This window comes from Nomascus leucogenys, chromosome 13, assembly GCF_006542625.1.
Source record: "Nomascus leucogenys isolate Asia chromosome 13, Asia_NLE_v1, whole genome shotgun sequence".
In the NCBI taxonomy this organism is placed as follows: Eukaryota; Metazoa; Chordata; class Mammalia; order Primates; family Hylobatidae; genus Nomascus; species Nomascus leucogenys.
Window position 1 is genome coordinate 80,829,765 of NC_044393.1, and position 16,949 is coordinate 80,846,713.

At 45.5% G+C, this 16,949-nt stretch overlaps 1 pseudogene; it reads right to left on the reverse strand.

Annotated features, from left to right (window-relative positions):
- Nucleotides 1-7,127: 7,127 nt before the first annotated feature.
- LOC100581340 lies at nt 7,128-8,161 on the reverse strand (annotated as a pseudogene).
- Between the last annotated feature and the right edge of the window lie 8,788 nt (nt 8,162-16,949).

A 16,949-nucleotide genomic window follows, 5' to 3' on the forward strand; every position in this document is an offset into this window, starting at 1 on the left:
CTGGGTAAGTTCTTGCAGTGGGCTGGATGTACCCCACCCCCAGAATGGATTTGTTGAAATCCTAACCCCCAAGGCAATGGCACTAGGAGGTGGAGCCTTAGTGAGGTGATTAGGCCTTTAGGGTGGAAACCTCATGAATGGGATTAGTGCTTATATAAAAGAGGCCCCAGAGAGCTCATTCGCTCCTTCTGTCATGCAGGTCCCCACAAAAAGGTGCCCTCTGTGAGCCAGAAAACGATCCCTCACCAGATGCTGAATCTTCTTTGATCTTGGACTTCTCAGCCTCTGGAACTGTGAGCAATAGATTTCTGTAGTTAGTAATCCTCCCAGTTTACAGTATTTTGTTATAGCAGCCAGAACAGACTAAGACATCCCTTTATTTCCAGGTGTCCCATCTGTGGAATAAAAAGCATTATCTCCACCCTTCTAGTCCTTGGGGGAAGGGAGATTTGGGCCTTTCACAACAGTTGTGCTTACACTGAAAGCTAAGGGCTGTGCTTGGGGCTGGTCATTGGACCAGGATTAGGGCCAACCTCCCAGGGGCCTTGGGAGCACTTCTTGACTGCTGCCCTACAAGGGCGGCAGGGTGGGGGCAGAAAATCAGACCCCTGGAAGTTCCTCTTTGTTCAACAATAATTGGCCAACTGGCAAACACTGCCCTAGGCAGGCCAACTAGGCTGACCCCTACAGGGAGGGAGAGGTGCCCTGGTTAGCATCCTCATTAGTAGGGGAGTCCAGTCAGCTCAGGAGTGCTAGTCTGGGCCTTTGCCCAGAGGAAGGTGATATCTGCTCCCACTCTGCTATTGATTGAACATTATTATATCTCCTTTGTACTTCTCACTGTGCAAACCCTTGTCTCCAGGACCAAGAAGTCTCCCTAAACTATCCTCTCTCTCCGTCCATGTCATCCCCATACCCACAATCACTGCATCCTGAGGATTCTACCACTTGCATAAATGGCTCCTCTGCTCCCCAGGGCTGGACTGGGATGAGGTAAATGAGATGCCCAGGGTGTAAAATTTATGGAGACACTCACACCCAGGGATTGTGTAAGTCCTGGCCTGCCTCCTCCTTGCAAGCCTCATCACTGTCACTGCCTTCTAACTACGCTCCCTGTCTCCTGTCTTGCCTCCAACCAATACATGTTTCATGTGGCAACCAGAATTTTCCAGAGCAAATCACATCTGATCACATTACTCTCTTGCATTGTGGGCTGTCCTTTGCCCAGGCACTGGCATGTAGATAAAACCTCTGTGGTCTGGCCCCTACCTACGGTTTTACTATTCCTGCTATTTATACCCTCCATTTCCACTGGATACTGGGTATTCCCAGAACAAGCCTGGCCCTAGAATCCTGAGGTTTTTCTCATTTTGAACCTTTAGAAAATGCTGCCGCCCCTTAGCCTCCTTTCTTTCCCACCTAACTGGCAAACTCCTCCCACTTTCATACCTAGCTGTAGTGTCACCCCTCATACCTCTTCCTGGAGTCACCTTTCCAGAGTTTGTGCCTCTGTTTCCCCATGGTACCATGTGTAGCTGTCTCAGCATTTTATGAGACTAGCTACTCACATTTCCTTCTGTCCCATCAGACATCTGAATCCTGCAGAACAGTCAGTTTCTTTTTCATCTTTACATCCCAGAGCCTCATGGAGTGACTTGTAGGGAGACAGATTTCAATACTGGCTTCCTGTCTAAATGGAAACTGGCTCTGCGGGAGATTCTGAAATATGGGGAAGGGGCAGGCAAAGAGATAAAAACAAGTGTTTTTCAGATTCTGGAGGAAGTGGAGTTTAGGAAAAACAGCTTTGTTCTTTTGTCATCCCTTGCTGAGGGCCTAAACTGAAGTCTTGATCCCAGTTACTGCAAGAGGAATTTGGGTTGATCCTTTACAATTCTCCCTCGAGGTCAAATGCTCTTCCTTCAGATCCTTTTTAGTTTTCCCTTTTTATTTTGAAAGAATTTCAAACTTAAAGATTTTTAAAAGAAAAGTACAAAGAATGCCCTTATGCTACCTGTCCAGATTCGCTCATTGTTAGTATTTCACCTCATTTGCTATATTATTCTCTCTCTAAAGATATCATTGGTTTTCTGAACCCCTTGAGAGTAACTTCCCCACATAAAGTCCCTTTACCCTTTAATAATTTAGTACGTATTTCCTAAGAGCAAAGACATTCTCTTCCAAAACCTCGTTACAAGTATTGAAATCAAGGCATTTCACACTGATGTGATTATTGTCAGTTAATCTACAGTCCACAGTCCAGCTTCACCAGTGGTCCCAATAATGTCCATTATAGCAATTTTGGGGGTTGTTCAGAATCCAATCCAGGATCACACATTGCTGTTGTAATGGTATTTCTTTATTTTCCTTTAACTTAAAATAGTTCCTCAGCCTTTTCTTGTTTTTCATGACCTTGACATTTTTGAAGAGTACAGGTCAGTTAATTTGCATAATGTCCCTGGGTTTGGACTTGTTTGAGGTTTCTGCTGGGTTAGGAATGCTGCGCCATGGGGAAGCCTCACATCAGGAAGCAAAGATGGGGGTTTGTCTCATCGTTGAAGACATCAGCTTCAATCGCTTGGTTAAATTGGCATCTGCCAGATTACTCTGCTGTTATGGTTTTCTTTTCTTTTGTAATTGACAAGTAACCTGTTGGGGAGATACATTGAAACCATGTAGGTGTCTTGCTATTCAACAACTTCCACCCTCACCCTCAGATATTTTCCCTCAGGTGTTCCTTCACTCCGTCACCACCCTCTCTCCTCAGCATTTTTCTGCATCCTCGCAGCTCTGTTTGCCTGGAATGTGTGCCTCACATTTATTGTCTGCCAAATACCCTGGCTTCTTCCTGGAACAATCTCCTAAAATCATAAAGGTGATGACCTGAGCTCAGTGAAAATGAGAAGCCGATCACTCTGCTCTGAAGATTACAGAACTGCCTAGACACGAATATGCTGGTTCCTCTCTCTACCTTGATGTGGTGCGACAGACGGAAAGTTGGACTTGGACCCCAGCCCAGGCCCTTAGGAAAAAACAGAAGAAACTTATTAACACAACGTTTCAACCTGGGAGACGGCCCCACAGCAGGGCTCCCCAAAACAGAGAGTGAGCACCGTTTCAAGTCATATACACCCCAAAGTATGTATACACGAGAGCTTAATTATTACCTCCATCTCTCCTACAACATCCAATCTCTGCAAGACTTTACTGGAAAATGGTGGGGTTCCAGGCTCTCAGTTCTCTAGGCCTGCATAGAGTGTTCCCCCAGCCCTGTGGCCCCCTTCCTGTCTGTTGTGCTGACATAGGTGCACAGGCATGGCTTTCTCTACACATTTCTGGGTTTATATAGCTCACTGATGCGTGGAAATTTTAGCAGGAAAAGGACACGTAGTGGAGAGGAAATTCTGATTTCCCCCAAGAAATGCCATCTTCCCTCAGTGTTTTCCTCTCAAGGAGGGGCTGGTGGGGAAGGGAGATCACATTATCCCCTATTGCTTGGTATCCATGGATACTGCCTGTGGGAGGCCCTATCCTTCCCTGCTCTGTCCAGTGCCTTAGCCACTGGCCACATGCAGCTCTCTGAGTTTAAATTTTAATTAACTAAAATTCAATAAAGTTAAAAATTCAGTTTCTCAGTGGCACTAGCCACATTGCAAGTGTTCCATGGCCACATGTGGCTGGTGGCTATGTATTGGACAGCGTAGACAGGGAATATTTCCATCATCACAGAGAGTTCTACTGGACAGCACTGTTTTATCGCAACACCCCCAGATATTACTTGAAAGCTATAGGGCCCAGGATCCTTCTACTCTCAAGTTGTGCTTCTTAGAGGCTGGAAATCCACCAGAGACCTTAGGTTAGGAAGAGGGCAGGAAGGCCACAACCCCCAGGGGCCTCATGGGTGCTATATAGGGACTGGGCGAGGAGCCAAGGGCACTCAGTCTCATGGAGCTAAAATAGGAAAAGTGAGCCCCTGAGGTAGCTCCCTGCAGGGTGGGTTCCAGCAGCTTTCTCCAGCGCAGAAAATGCTGCCGGAGTTTGAGAATGCACAGGTGGCCTAGCCAGACCTCTGGCTCACTATTGAGGCTGGTCTCCTAGCATGGGGACACCTGCTTGCCAAGCCCTTACCCCTGCCCTGTGGTCTCTGAAAAGCCGCCATTGAGAGATGCACAGCAGTCACTGACTCACTACGGTCAAATCACTGCCAGGCTTTGGTTTCTCTACCTTTAAAACGCATTCCACAAGCTGAATTGAGTCTAGATACAGTTTAAATACCACTTTGGGGAATGGCCACTGAGGTGAATTGGGTGGCAATTTTGTATGGGAAAGTCTCCATGAAGGGACTTTCTGTGGCCTGCCTGGATGGAGGGTGGAGTGGTCCACTCGTGCTGCCTGCACTTCTCTCCATCCTTCCTTCTCCTATGAAGGTTTAACAGTGGACAGAGGAGCCTGTGTCTCCCCTCACTGTCCTTCGGTCTCCTTGGCAACAGTCATGCCCCTTCAGTGAGCCCCTCTCCCAGGTCTTTTGTGGCTAGACTTTCTTGGCAGAAAGCCATGAGTAAGATGTGGAAATGCAGAAGAAATACAACCCACAGCCAAAGGCTTCCTTGTTTTTCTGCAGCTAGAGGGATGCTGAAGAAGGCTGCTACATTTGTGGACTTCTTCTTCCTTCTGGGCAGCCCACAGTGTTTTGGGCACTCCATTGCATTAGTCAATGTGATTTTGTTGGTGGTGGTGTTCTTCCTCTTTCTGGGAGAAGAGAAGAATTTTTTTTTTTTTTTTTTTTTTTTTAAACGGAGTCTTGCTTTGTCGCCCAGGCTGGAGTGTAGTGGTATGATCTTGGCTCACTGCAACCTCTGCCTCCCTGGTTCAAGCAATTCTCATGCCTCAGCTTCCTGAGTAGCTGGGATTACAGGCACCTGCCACCACACCCAGCTAAGTTTTGCATTTTTTTTTTTTTTTTTTGAGACGGAGTCTCGCTCTGTTGCCCAGGCTGGAGTGCAGTGGCACGACCTCGGCTCACTGCAAGCTCCGCCTCCCGGGTTCACGCCATTCTCCTGCCTCAGCCTCCCGAGTAGCTGGGACTACAGGTGCCCGCCACCACACCCGGCTAATTTTTTGTATTTTTAGTAGAGACGGGGTTTCACCGTGTTAGCCAGGATGGTCTCGATCTCCTGACCTCGTGATCTGCCCGTCTCGGCCTCCCAAAGTGCTGGGATTACAGGCGTGAGCCACTGCGCCTGGCCTTTTTTTTTTTTTTTTTTTTTTTTTCTGTAGAGACGGGGTTTCGCCATGTTGGCCAGGCTGGTCCCATACTCCTGACCTCAAGTGATCTGCCTGCCTTAGCCTTCCAAAGTGCTGGGATTATAGGCATGAGCCATGACGCCCGGCAAGAAATGGGTCTTATTCACTGCCAGGCCCATGCTTGCAGGCCTCCTTATGCCCTCTCTTTCACCTTCACCAACTCAGAACCGTTTAATTGGGCAAACAAAAATGTACGCTGGACAGTAGAGTCAGTAGGGCAGAGAACAGGCCAACGGTCATGACAACTGAGAAAGGCAGAACATTCATGGCAGAGTAAGGCAAGAGTGAGGCCTTCAAGCAGGAGAAATTGGCAGCTACTGACAGTGAAAATTTCTTTTCTTTAGAACGAAACACATATGTTTCTATTGGACTACCTGATACAGAAGATAGTGTGGAATGGATGGATAGTGTGAATGACAAATAATATAAAGATACTATATTTGAAATAAACAAAAATGCTTACACAGCTCAATGGGTTATTTGGAAACAAACTCTGGCTTGACTGTATTACTGAGCAAAAATGAAGCTGAAACAAAAACACCCTTCTTTTTTGACATGCATTTGGTAGGAAGACACTACTTTTTTTTTTTTTTTTTTTTTTAAACTGACCTTCCCTTAAGGCTTGGTCATAGAAGTGTAAACAATGTAAATGAACTCACCATTGCCAGTTGTTAGGTCATATCTATGTTACTTGTGTATTCTGAGATCATACATGTACCTGCCAAAATACCTGGGAAGGGTTGCTGTATCACAGTTACATTTGAGTTCTTGGCAGGCAGGACTGAGGAAGAGTAATTTAGAATGTTTTACATCCTATTTGAAAGAAATCACTAGTATTCCCTTAAATAAGAGGTTACAATAGGAAGATACTACCTGGAAGCTACCCTTTTCACTTTGGTTCATTTTTATATTTTGTTCATGATTTACAGAGTTGTTTGATTATTTTGCTTATAGTACAATCCTGCCACAAAGCATTAAAGCAGAAGATATCCATTTTTCCTTCAACATCTGGATTTTTCAAGTTTTATACTTCTGCATCCATAGTATATCAGCAGTTCTTGAGCTTTAAAAAAAAAATAAGTGAATAAAACTCTTCTAAGAGTGCAGATGTCTATAACTACAATGGTACTAGATGGGAAGGAAAGAAAGCAGAGGGGAAGAAAGCAGACATGTCTGTTTGCAGGGAAGGTGGTTCAAGTCTTTGGATTTAAAAACAAGTTCCTCAGAGAAGCTGGCTATAATGGATTTTCCAGAAAACTTCCTTTGCCCTCCAAAAAGGACCTGAAAAGCCCCAATCCAAACTTTGGGAAACAACAGTTATGAGATGCTATAAATGAAGATGAAAGCAGAAGGAGAAGGATGAACGTGTCTTCCATTTAGCTACAGCTTGTAGCAATACCTCTTCAGCTGTTGGTGGAGCAGTAAAAACCACTGAAGTCCCAGAAGTTCTTGGAAGAATAGCAGTAGAAAAGTAATGAACATCACATCTTGTCTAAATCAGTAACAGGGCTTCATGGCTAGGAAAATTTTCTAAACAATAAGTGACTCTAGATTAGATGTCTCTTTCCAACATTAAATGTAGCAGAATTAACAACAACAACAAAAAATTCGCACATGGATATAGTGGTAACAGAAAATTACAAGGCAGAGAACATAAAAGAATCAAGACAATGCTAGAGGTTCAACAGTATTCCATGAGGCTAGAAAATCCATTAACTTTGAAAGCCCTAGCAAAATATCACTCTTGTTTATAAATCACTTATTTATCATACGACCTCACATTGAATCTTTTCTTTCCACATACAGAAGAATCCTACATTCAGCCTTTAAGTCTTCCGCATTTCTTTCCCAGTCTTGTAGCTGAGTATCTTGTTCCCATCAATTTTGGTGCAGGTAACTGGTAGCTACCGGTGCAAGGCCTTGAATGTGGCATCTGACATTGTTTGACAGTTTTTACTAATTGCTGTTTGATGCTCCTTTCCTGCATTCTCTGATTTTAATAAACTCCTTTACAGTTTGGATTTCATTCGAAACAGTTAGTGAATCCTGTACAACTTTATGACTGACCAATGGCGCATTGCCCTCTTCATAATAGTGAACTTCAATTTTAAGCCCTTCAGCTACCTGGGCTGTAGGTTGTTTGATGGTGGACTTCTGCTCTTATCTCCAATGATCATTCCAGAAGTTTTTAGGCTGAAACTGGTGGCTTTCAATACATGCAATAACAGTCCTTTTTAGCACAAACAATACAGAAGCTTTGGCCATTGGAATAATGATCTTTCACATAGGTGTTTTTGTTTTTTTTTTTTTTTTTTTAACAGGGTCTCACTCCTGTAGCCCAGGCTGAAGTGCAGTGGCTCACTGCAGTGTCAACCTTCTGGGTAGCTGGGACCATAGGCATGCACCACCACACCTGGCTAATTTTTGTATTTTTAAAAGTAGGGGCGAGGTTTTGCCATGTTGTCCAGGCTGGTCTTGAACTCCTGGGCTCAAGTGACCCACAACCTCAGCCTCCCAAAGTGCTGGGATTATAGACGTGAGCCACTGTGTCTGGCCCGCATAGGCTCTTAAAGCACTGTCACAGAATTCTCTCTGGGTCTTCAGACCTCCATCTACTTTGTCTGCCTGTGGGCCACTTGCTTCTTTCTGCTCTTCATATCCTTCTATCTTCACAGGCGTGAATGGATTCATGTTACAGTGGGCAAATTCATGTGCTGCTCCTTCCCTGAAGATTGTCATTATTTCCAAGTAAAATTGAGACATAAGAAAAGTTTGTCTTTAGTGCACCAAGGTTCTTCTGCATAAATCTGTTCAACTCTTTAGCAATAAGCTCATCCCAGGAAATTGTCCCCTGCTCCATTTTCTATATCCTATTTTGTGCTCAAGAAAAGGGGCTACTCCTAAATAGGGATGGTTGAATTGTGGTGACTTTTATAGACATATAGCCAAAAGAATGAATCTCTCATAATGGAATTCCAGATTTTATCAGCCCGAGATGGTATAATTTTAGATTACACAGATATTCCTAAAATTTCACTGTGTAGAGAGCAGCCCAAGCTGGCTGAATTTGAGGACTGGGTGCTGGGTGAGGAGGAGGTATGCATGGCTGCTGAATTCATCACTCACGCACTCCCCAGGGGAAAAGATCAGGTCTTAATTACAGAACGTAGTAACCTGGCTAATAGCAGATTTTTAGACCCAAGAAACAACATTTTATTTAAATTTGATCACTTGCAGAAAGAAGCAAGTGCCCCCCAGCCAGAGGAAGTAGATGGAGATCTACTTGGAATTTTACTTCTACACCAAGTCAGTGTTCTAGATTGTTTCTTTAGTTTGTGATGCAACCAAAGTCAAAACTTTACTCCTTAATGTCTTAATTTCTCACATTCCCAACTATCAAAGTCATAGTCAGGCATAAAATCAGAACTGGACCTCAGAAACATTGGGATGCCTATATTCTTTTTCTGTTAGACCACTCGTATTCCTTACAGGAAGTCTAGTTAGCCTGTTCCAAGGGCAGACCCTGCACACCCTGTTCCCAACATTTAATTGACAAAATCCACAAAGCACAGCTATTACAGGCAGAACTCTATCATTTAGAAAGCTTTCAGCTACAAAGAACAGAAAACCGAAATAAATGTACATTAAGTGATAAAAATATTAAAGTTACATGGCCAGAATCCTGGAAGTAGATAGGGTGGGACCAGGTTGGTTAATGTCTATCTAATCACCTCATCAAGAACACCATCATTGTTCACTGTCAGCTTCAACCTGTTGGTGTTGTCTCTCCCGGTCACAAGGCGGCTGCTATAGTTCTAGGTGTCCCATGTGGACATGACACTAATCCAACTGAAGCAAAGGAACCATTTCCTCCCCTGAGTTTCTTTCTATCGATTGGAAATCTTTTCTGTAGAAACCATCCCATCATTTCTCTTACGTTTCATTGATCAAGACGAGGTCTCATGACTGTTCTTAAACCAATGGTAGGAAAGAGGATGGGATCACCATAGACCAATCAATATCCATGCCTCACCCTCCTGGGAAGTGGCTAGAGATAAAGTCACCCATCCTCAAGCAGAAGGCCTCAGAGGAAAGTGCCAATATGGAAACAAAATTGGTTTCTACTGGCCAGGAAGAGGGCAATAGATTCGTGTGGGCAACAAACAGTACTTGTTACATCAGGCACAGTCATAAAGGTAGGGAGGAAAACAGACTTCAGGTCTGTTAGAACCTCCTATCAAGCTAAGAAACCTACAGTCATTTTAGCAACTGAAGAACCGAGAGTGTCCCGGAAACACTTGAATCCCCAGTGGGTGCAGCATAGAGGCAGCTGAGTGGAGTGGCCTAGGGCAGTGATCAGGGAAGGACTTCTGGTAGAAATCTACTTCAAGCTGGACTCTGGCAATCAAGTGAGCCAGACATGGGTTGGTAGGAAGAAGGAGCAGCTATTCCTAGTGGAAAGCAATAGGCTCCAAGGCTAGAATGTGAGAGTTAGTCCTCCCATGCCTGTGGGCATGGGGCTGGCATTTTGGTCTCATTTGAGATGGGACCATGAGATCCATGATGGCAGAGACTGAGTCTCTCTCATTTACACTTGGATCCCTGATGCCTAGAATAACCTGGAGTAATATGGTGATGTTTGTTGTGGGAATAGATTAATGATTACCTTGAAAGATGAAAAAGTGGGAAGGAAGCAGGAATAACAGCAGGTGTAGGGCATTCCCATGCTTCTTTTAGTGGAACCATTAGAATCCCTAGGACCAGGGAAACACCTCTTCAACTCGTCCAGGCTTCTCCACAAATGAAGTGACTTCAACAATTAAAAGTCCCATCCAGACAGAGATCTTTGTGCTTTTCTTTTTTCCAGCTAAATTTCAAGCTGAGCTCAGGAAGTTTGGTGTCAGATTGTATCCTGGGGAAATGAATTTTCCCTTTTTCCATGAGTCATTGCCATCAATTGCTGGGTGGCTTATATAAATGAATACTAGAGGAGGCAGAAATGTGACGGCTGTTAGACTCTTGGGAGACTTCACCACATGATGTCTACTTTGCCATTGGAGTTAGGTACCGTCCCAGCCAGACCTGACTCAGAGTGAGAAGCATAGATAATTTACAAGGCCAGTGCTAAATGAAAACGTGGGGCCCCTTCTTAAAAAGTATTGAGCAATTCTAGACAGGGACAGCATTAAACCAAGCAGGGCCTTTCTAACCACAGGGAGCCAGCTAGCACGGGACAGCTGCGTAGGGGTGCAGGTGGCCCACCTGTGAATCCAGCCCTGGAGAAAAGCATCCACAACCAATTGAATCAAAGAAGGAGAGGTTCCTGGGGCTATTTGGCTCTAGATTTGTTTCTTTTCAGATCCCTCAATTTATAAGTGTATAACAACAGTATTGTGCTGGTGAAAGTTACCATTTTATGTGGATCGCTGGGGCTGGCTTCTTTCAGAGGAATGAGGGAAATAACAGGGTGCCTAAATGCAATTAGTTGAAGCAACAAAAAGAACAAAGAGAACAACAAGAAAGCTATTATGCAAATGTGTGGCCATTCGCTGCCATTCTGCCTTGGGGAGTTCTGTGGTAGATTCAGGAGTTTCTGCCTGTCTGAATTATTAGTCCTCCTTATATTTAACATCAAGCCTCAGTACAATTATTTATGTTTTTTTTTTTTTTTTTTTTTTTTTTTTCCCTCAGCACATTAGTAATTGGCCTCTCTCATCTGGTCTTAACGTGGGCTTAACTGCTGCCTTGACTGAAAACAATAGCAATGAAGGCAAAGCAAGCGCAGACCCTGGCCGGCCAGACGGAAGGCCCCCAAGATTCGAGCTTCACTCGTTCTGCTCTGCGGGGGTCTCGGAAAAGAGGAGGCAGATAGGTGCCTTCCCCAAGGGTCCTGGGCTGCTGTCTGTGGGGTTGTGAACCACGATGTTTTCTAGTTCCTTTCAGAAACGACCTGGTCAGACATAATGGAACTGGGTATCCCCAGACCTTTCAAAAAAAAAAAAAAAAAAAAAAGAAAGAAAGAAAAAGAAAAAAAAAATCCTACTAAAGACCCAACCAACATATTTCAGATCACATTTGTGCCTACATTAAGTGCACTAAATTATACTCAAAATGTTACTGGAAAGGCCTCAAGAGATGATTCTTGGATCTCATGCAAGAAAGATTTTGGGGTGAGTCCACAGAATAAAGTGAAAGCGAGTTTATTAGAGAAGTAAAGAAACAAAGGAATGGCTACTCCATAGCTGTCCCATGCAGGGCAGGGTGTTCCCGAAAGCAAGAGAGCAAGGGGAGGAGTGCTCCCATCTTAGGTGTAAAGCTTTTTTTTTTTTTTTTTTTAAGTTAGATGTTGTCTTGCCCTGGGCTGGGCTGTGTGGGGAGGCCATGGAAAGCAGCCTGGACTATAGTCATAAGCTGAGAACTTGGCTCACAAACAAGCCCTACATGAGACCCTGCTGGTGGGGGTCGGGGGTGGGTCCTGTTATCCCCTTCTCTGCCCCCTGCCTTCTCTGCAGGAATGCTGGCTGATGGCCCCTGCCTCATCTCCAGGCCTCCATGTCTTCAAGATGCTCATTTACCCAGTTGCCACAGCCTCCCCAGGAACTTGTGGGAGCAAGCTCTGCATGGCTGACAGTCCCATTTAGAAGAGGGCGCTGTGGAATGAATGGTCCCCCCTGCAGCTCAGCCTCATCTCCTTAATGGATCCTAATTACCCCTGTCCTGCTTATAGCTTCTCTCTAGGGCCCACCTGTCAGGATGATGGATGAGGTGACTGGGAGGTGGGGCCAGCTGGGACTGGAGGAATCCCCCCACTGTCTAGTAGGGCGGGGATGCAGGAACTTTCAGTCAGTCCCGAAGATTCTGAGGAAGAGAAGGCAACATTGCAGGATGAGCTCTTCTCCCCTTTTGTCCCCAAAACTTGGGCCAGGTGAGTTTTCACTTAGGAGGAAGGTGATGGGGAATCTGGATGAGGAGAACTGGCTATTCTGGTGTGTAGCCTGAGGAGTACATGATAAGGGGAGGAGAGGCAGCCCTGCTCGGGACTCCAAGGCAGGACCCAGAGCTGTATTTTAGGACCCCAGCACTAGGCCTATCAGAAGGCCACATCTGCTTGGAGAAGGCCAGCAGTCACCAGGCACATAGTCTCCAGCTGATCCATGTCTTCATGGACACACTCCCAGTGAGAACTCAGTAAATGAACTGCAAATCACCTGGGGTCCCAGACACAGACCTTTGACCCTATGATCACCAGTAGCAGATGCTCGCTTGACTGTGATTCTCTGTTTCTGCAGATTAATCAGATAAGGGAGAAGGAATACCAGGGTTCTGCTTTCAAGTCACATCTACTCAGAACAAAGGAGTGAAACCTTCCCCTCCTCTGCTACGAATATAGTCTCACGTGCTCTAGGAATTAACAATCACAGTCTAACTTGTGCCATGTGCGCTGTAAGCTCCTTGTGCACGGCAGGTATCTTACTCATCTTTTCCATCTGTGTCCCCTCGGCGGTGTCCATTGTAGGGGCACTGTGCAGTTGTGCAACAGGGCAGGTGGAGCAAACCCAGGAGCAGACTGGAACCTCTCTTTACATCCGGGATGCTAGCCCCAGGTTTCCATGAAGGGAGTAAAACTTCTCCTCCCCAGAGATGGTAGTTTGAGAAGAATGTGGCCACCTTCTTTCTCCATATGCCTCTGGAGCCACCTGCCTTGCTGCTGAGCACAAGAAGAGGCTTTGTGCCTTCTGGGCTTTCTCTTTCAGGGTGGGCTGCTCTTCTGGTGTGTGGTAAATGTGGGAGGCATTTGTTTGCCCACGTGTGGTGGTAGCTCATTTCTAGGCTGCCCTCCCAGATCCTCACCTCCCAGAACACACGTTGTCTTGCGGCATCCTGCCACACTGAATAGGGCTGATCTGTGAAGCCAATAGGATAGCACAGAATTGGTGTTGTGTGGCTTCTGAACCTACTCATAGAAGACATGACAGCAGCCACCCAATGTTCTTGGAACATTCATTCTGGGGGAAGCCAGCCACCATTTCATGAGAACACTTGTTATGGGGTAAATTGTATCTCCCCAAATTCATATGTTGAAATCCTAATCCCCAGATTTTCAGAATGTGACTATATTTGGAGATAGGACCTTTAGAGAGGTGATTAAGATAAAATGAGGTCTTTAGAATTTGCCCTAGTCCCATATGACTGGTATTCATATAAGAAGAGAAGATTAGGATACAGACATGCACAGAGGGAAGACTGTGAGCAGACACAGGGAAAAGGTGGTCCTCTGCAAGCCAAGGAGGGAGGCCTCAGAAGAAATACCCTGCTGATACCTTGATCTTAGACTTCTAACTTCCAGTACTGTGAGAAAATAAATTTCCATTGTTTAAGCCACCAGGTCTGTGGTGCTTTGTTATGGCAGTTCTAGCAAACTCATACACCACTCCAGTAGCCCTGTGCAGAGGCCCACGTGGAGAGGAACAAAATTGCCAACACTAATTCACCAACCATATGAGTGAACCACCTTGAGAGCATATCCTCCAGCCCTGGGCAAGCCTTCAGATGACTCCAGTCCCTCAGCCCTCATGTGCTCCAGTTGAGGCCCCAGACATCATGGAGCAGAGGCAAGACATCCTCCCTGTGCCCATCTGAATTCCTGACTCACCTAAACCATGAGATGATACATGATTACTGTTGTATGATGTCATTAGGCTTGGGGTAGTTTATTATGCAGCCATATATAACCAGTGTGCCAGGTCTGCTGTGACGGAGTGAGACATTTAACTCAGGCGGAGGGGGGAATGCCATTTTGAAAAGCTTATATGGCCACAGATCTAAGCTGTGCCATCAGCAAAGCAGCGTTTCCAGATGATGTGGTCAAGCCTTCCTTGAGGAGGACATAGCCCCTGCCAGTATTTGGGGAATGGCTTTAAAAGTCTACCTTGGCAGGCATCAGCTGTGGCCTGGGAGATTGGCAGGAGTGGTAGAGGCCAGCAGGGCCAGGGGAAGGAAGTGGTTTAACCCTTCACTCTTGAAGGGGGCTGGGATATTGGGAAAGTGTCAGGAAGAGGAATCTGGGAAGAGCAACCTGATACCAGGCCAGTGAGATGATGCCAGAACCTCAAATGTGGGCCAATGCTTTCCTGCCCAGGCCAGGAAGCCTGCCTCTGCAGTGAAGAGTAAGGGGCCTCAGCCCCTCAATGAAGAAATAAATACCTATTGAACATCAGCTCTGTAGTTTATTGAATTTTTATTTTTACAGCAATACTTTGAGCTAAGTATTATCTCAGTTTTTTACATAAGGAAAGGGAGACTCAGAAAAGTAGAAAGGTTGAGAAACTTACCTATCACATCATTTGTAAGTAACAGCTGGATTCAGAGCCAGGAACATCTGCCTCCAGAGCTCCTGTCTAGCCCAGGGGTGAAGTGTCATGGAAGTGGCTTGGTGGAGTGGTTCAGACGATGTATTCTAGATCTAGATGGCCTGGGACCAGACCTGGCTCCATGCTTCCTAGCCTTGTAACTCTGGACAAGTCATTTCACCTCTTCATGTCTCAAGGTCCTTGTCTCTAAAGTGGAGATGGTAGCATGTACCTCATGGGTTACTATGGGATGCAATGAGTTAGAATCAAGGGCTTGGAACAGAGTCTGGCACAAAAGAGACACTTTGTGAGTACTGGTTGTCATTATTCTCTCAACTCTGCAAGACTTCTAAGAACAAAAAAGACGTGATTCTCAGAACCAGGCTGGAGTTGACAGTGCCTAGACTAGACATGGAGCATGGCCAAGGCCACTGAATTGATGTAGATGTGTAAAACACCTTCTCTTTCCTTCTCTTCCTCTCTAATCCCAAACTATGCAGCTCAAGGTTATGAGATGGCTGGTGACCACCCCTGAATCCAGAACACACTGTCCCCTTAGCCCTCATAGGCTACCCAAGCCAGAGCTCCCAGGGAAAGAGCCCTTTCTTGGAGATGGAGCTTAACAATCACATTCCAAGGGAATGTTTGGGGAATAGGGGCTGAGGAAGGAGGGTAGTTAGTCTCCTGTGGACACAGGTCTTCACTCCTGCACTGGGAAATCAAGAGCCCATGAGGGTGGGCTTGGGTTGTCAGACAGCATGCCCCTGAAGGAAAGGTTCAGGCTGGGTTTCCTGCTGCCCCCTTTCCTGGCTGAAAAGGAGAAGCTAAGTGTTATTGATCCAAGCTCCAGGGGGAATATTTGCTAGAAGTTCGCTGGCACTTGCTCGACACTTAGCTGGTATTCATTATTCAGTGATAGGGATGGGGAGTGGAGAATGCTGGCATTGTGCCACCAAATGAGTCTGGCTTCACCAGGGATAACATGGGAACTGGAAGAGGCAGACAGCCTGGAAGAGTCAAAGGTGACTGGTTCTCATCCTGGGCGGACCAGTGGTGTATGGTAGTGGGGAAAATTCTATCTCCTGGGCAGCCCCTGGCCTCCCACAGGTCATGGAGGCTCTGGCTTTTGGCTGCAGACTAGGAAAAAAAACTTTGGATGATACTAGGTCTGGCTGCCCTCTGATAGTCTTTTTCTATGTCTCAGTTTTCTCAGATGTCCCACCCATTTTTAATGATGTATTGCAATGAAACTAGGCTTTACAGTGAAAGAAATGCCAGTCAAGCCCAAGGCTCCAGACTGGGTCAGAATAACTCATGAAACAAAATCTAAAGGACATGGATTTGGTTGTTTCCTAACCCTGTGATAGGCCTGCCTATTCTTAGAGTCTGTCCAACTAGATAATGTTGATATAAGTTCCTTGTAACAGGTAACACCTCAGACAAATATCAGCTATCACCATCACATGATGATGAGTATTTTTACCACATTTCCAAAAATCCACGCCCCCAAACCTAACGTAGCCATAACAATCAGCGTGAGAAGGGAGAGGGGTTAGTACTTGGACAAGACTGTCCATAGCACAACCCAAAAGTCCATGGAGAGAAGAATACATAAATAAATAATGACATCTTCACCAAATGGAATATTTTACAGCATGGGAAATGGAAATTAGTAAACTACGTGTAGCAATATGGGTGAATCTTAGAATATAGTGAGTGGGAAAATGCAAGTTCTAGAAGGCTACACACATCAAACTTCAAAATTAAAACTAAGAAATAGGTGATGTAGGCATACACATCTAGGTGATACAACTGAAAAATAAAGCAAAGGAAAGAAAAGCAAAAGGTTTAGTGTAATGATTACCCTTGGCAGAGGTGGTGAGAGCCAAGGCAGAGGGCCAGGATAGCACAGGAACATGCAGACATGCTGTTCATATTGTTCTAGATTTTGAGTTGGATGGTGCTGTAGCTTGGATGTTCATTCCAACAAACCTCATGTTGAAATTTGATCCCAGTGTTGGAGGTGGGGCCTAATGGGAGGTGTTTTTGTTATAGGGGTGGATCCCTCGTGAGTAGATTAATCTCCTCCTGGGGATGGGGTGAGTAAGCTCTTGCTCTATTAGTTCCCACAAGAGCTGGTTGTTAAAAAGAGCCTGGCACCTGCCCTCTCTCTTTCTCTTTTGCTTCCTCTCTTGCCATGTAATCCCTGCACAAGCCAGCTTCCTTTTCCCTTCCCCTTCCACTATGAGTGGAAGTAGCCTGAGGCCCTGACCAGAAGCGGATGCTGGCTCCATGCTT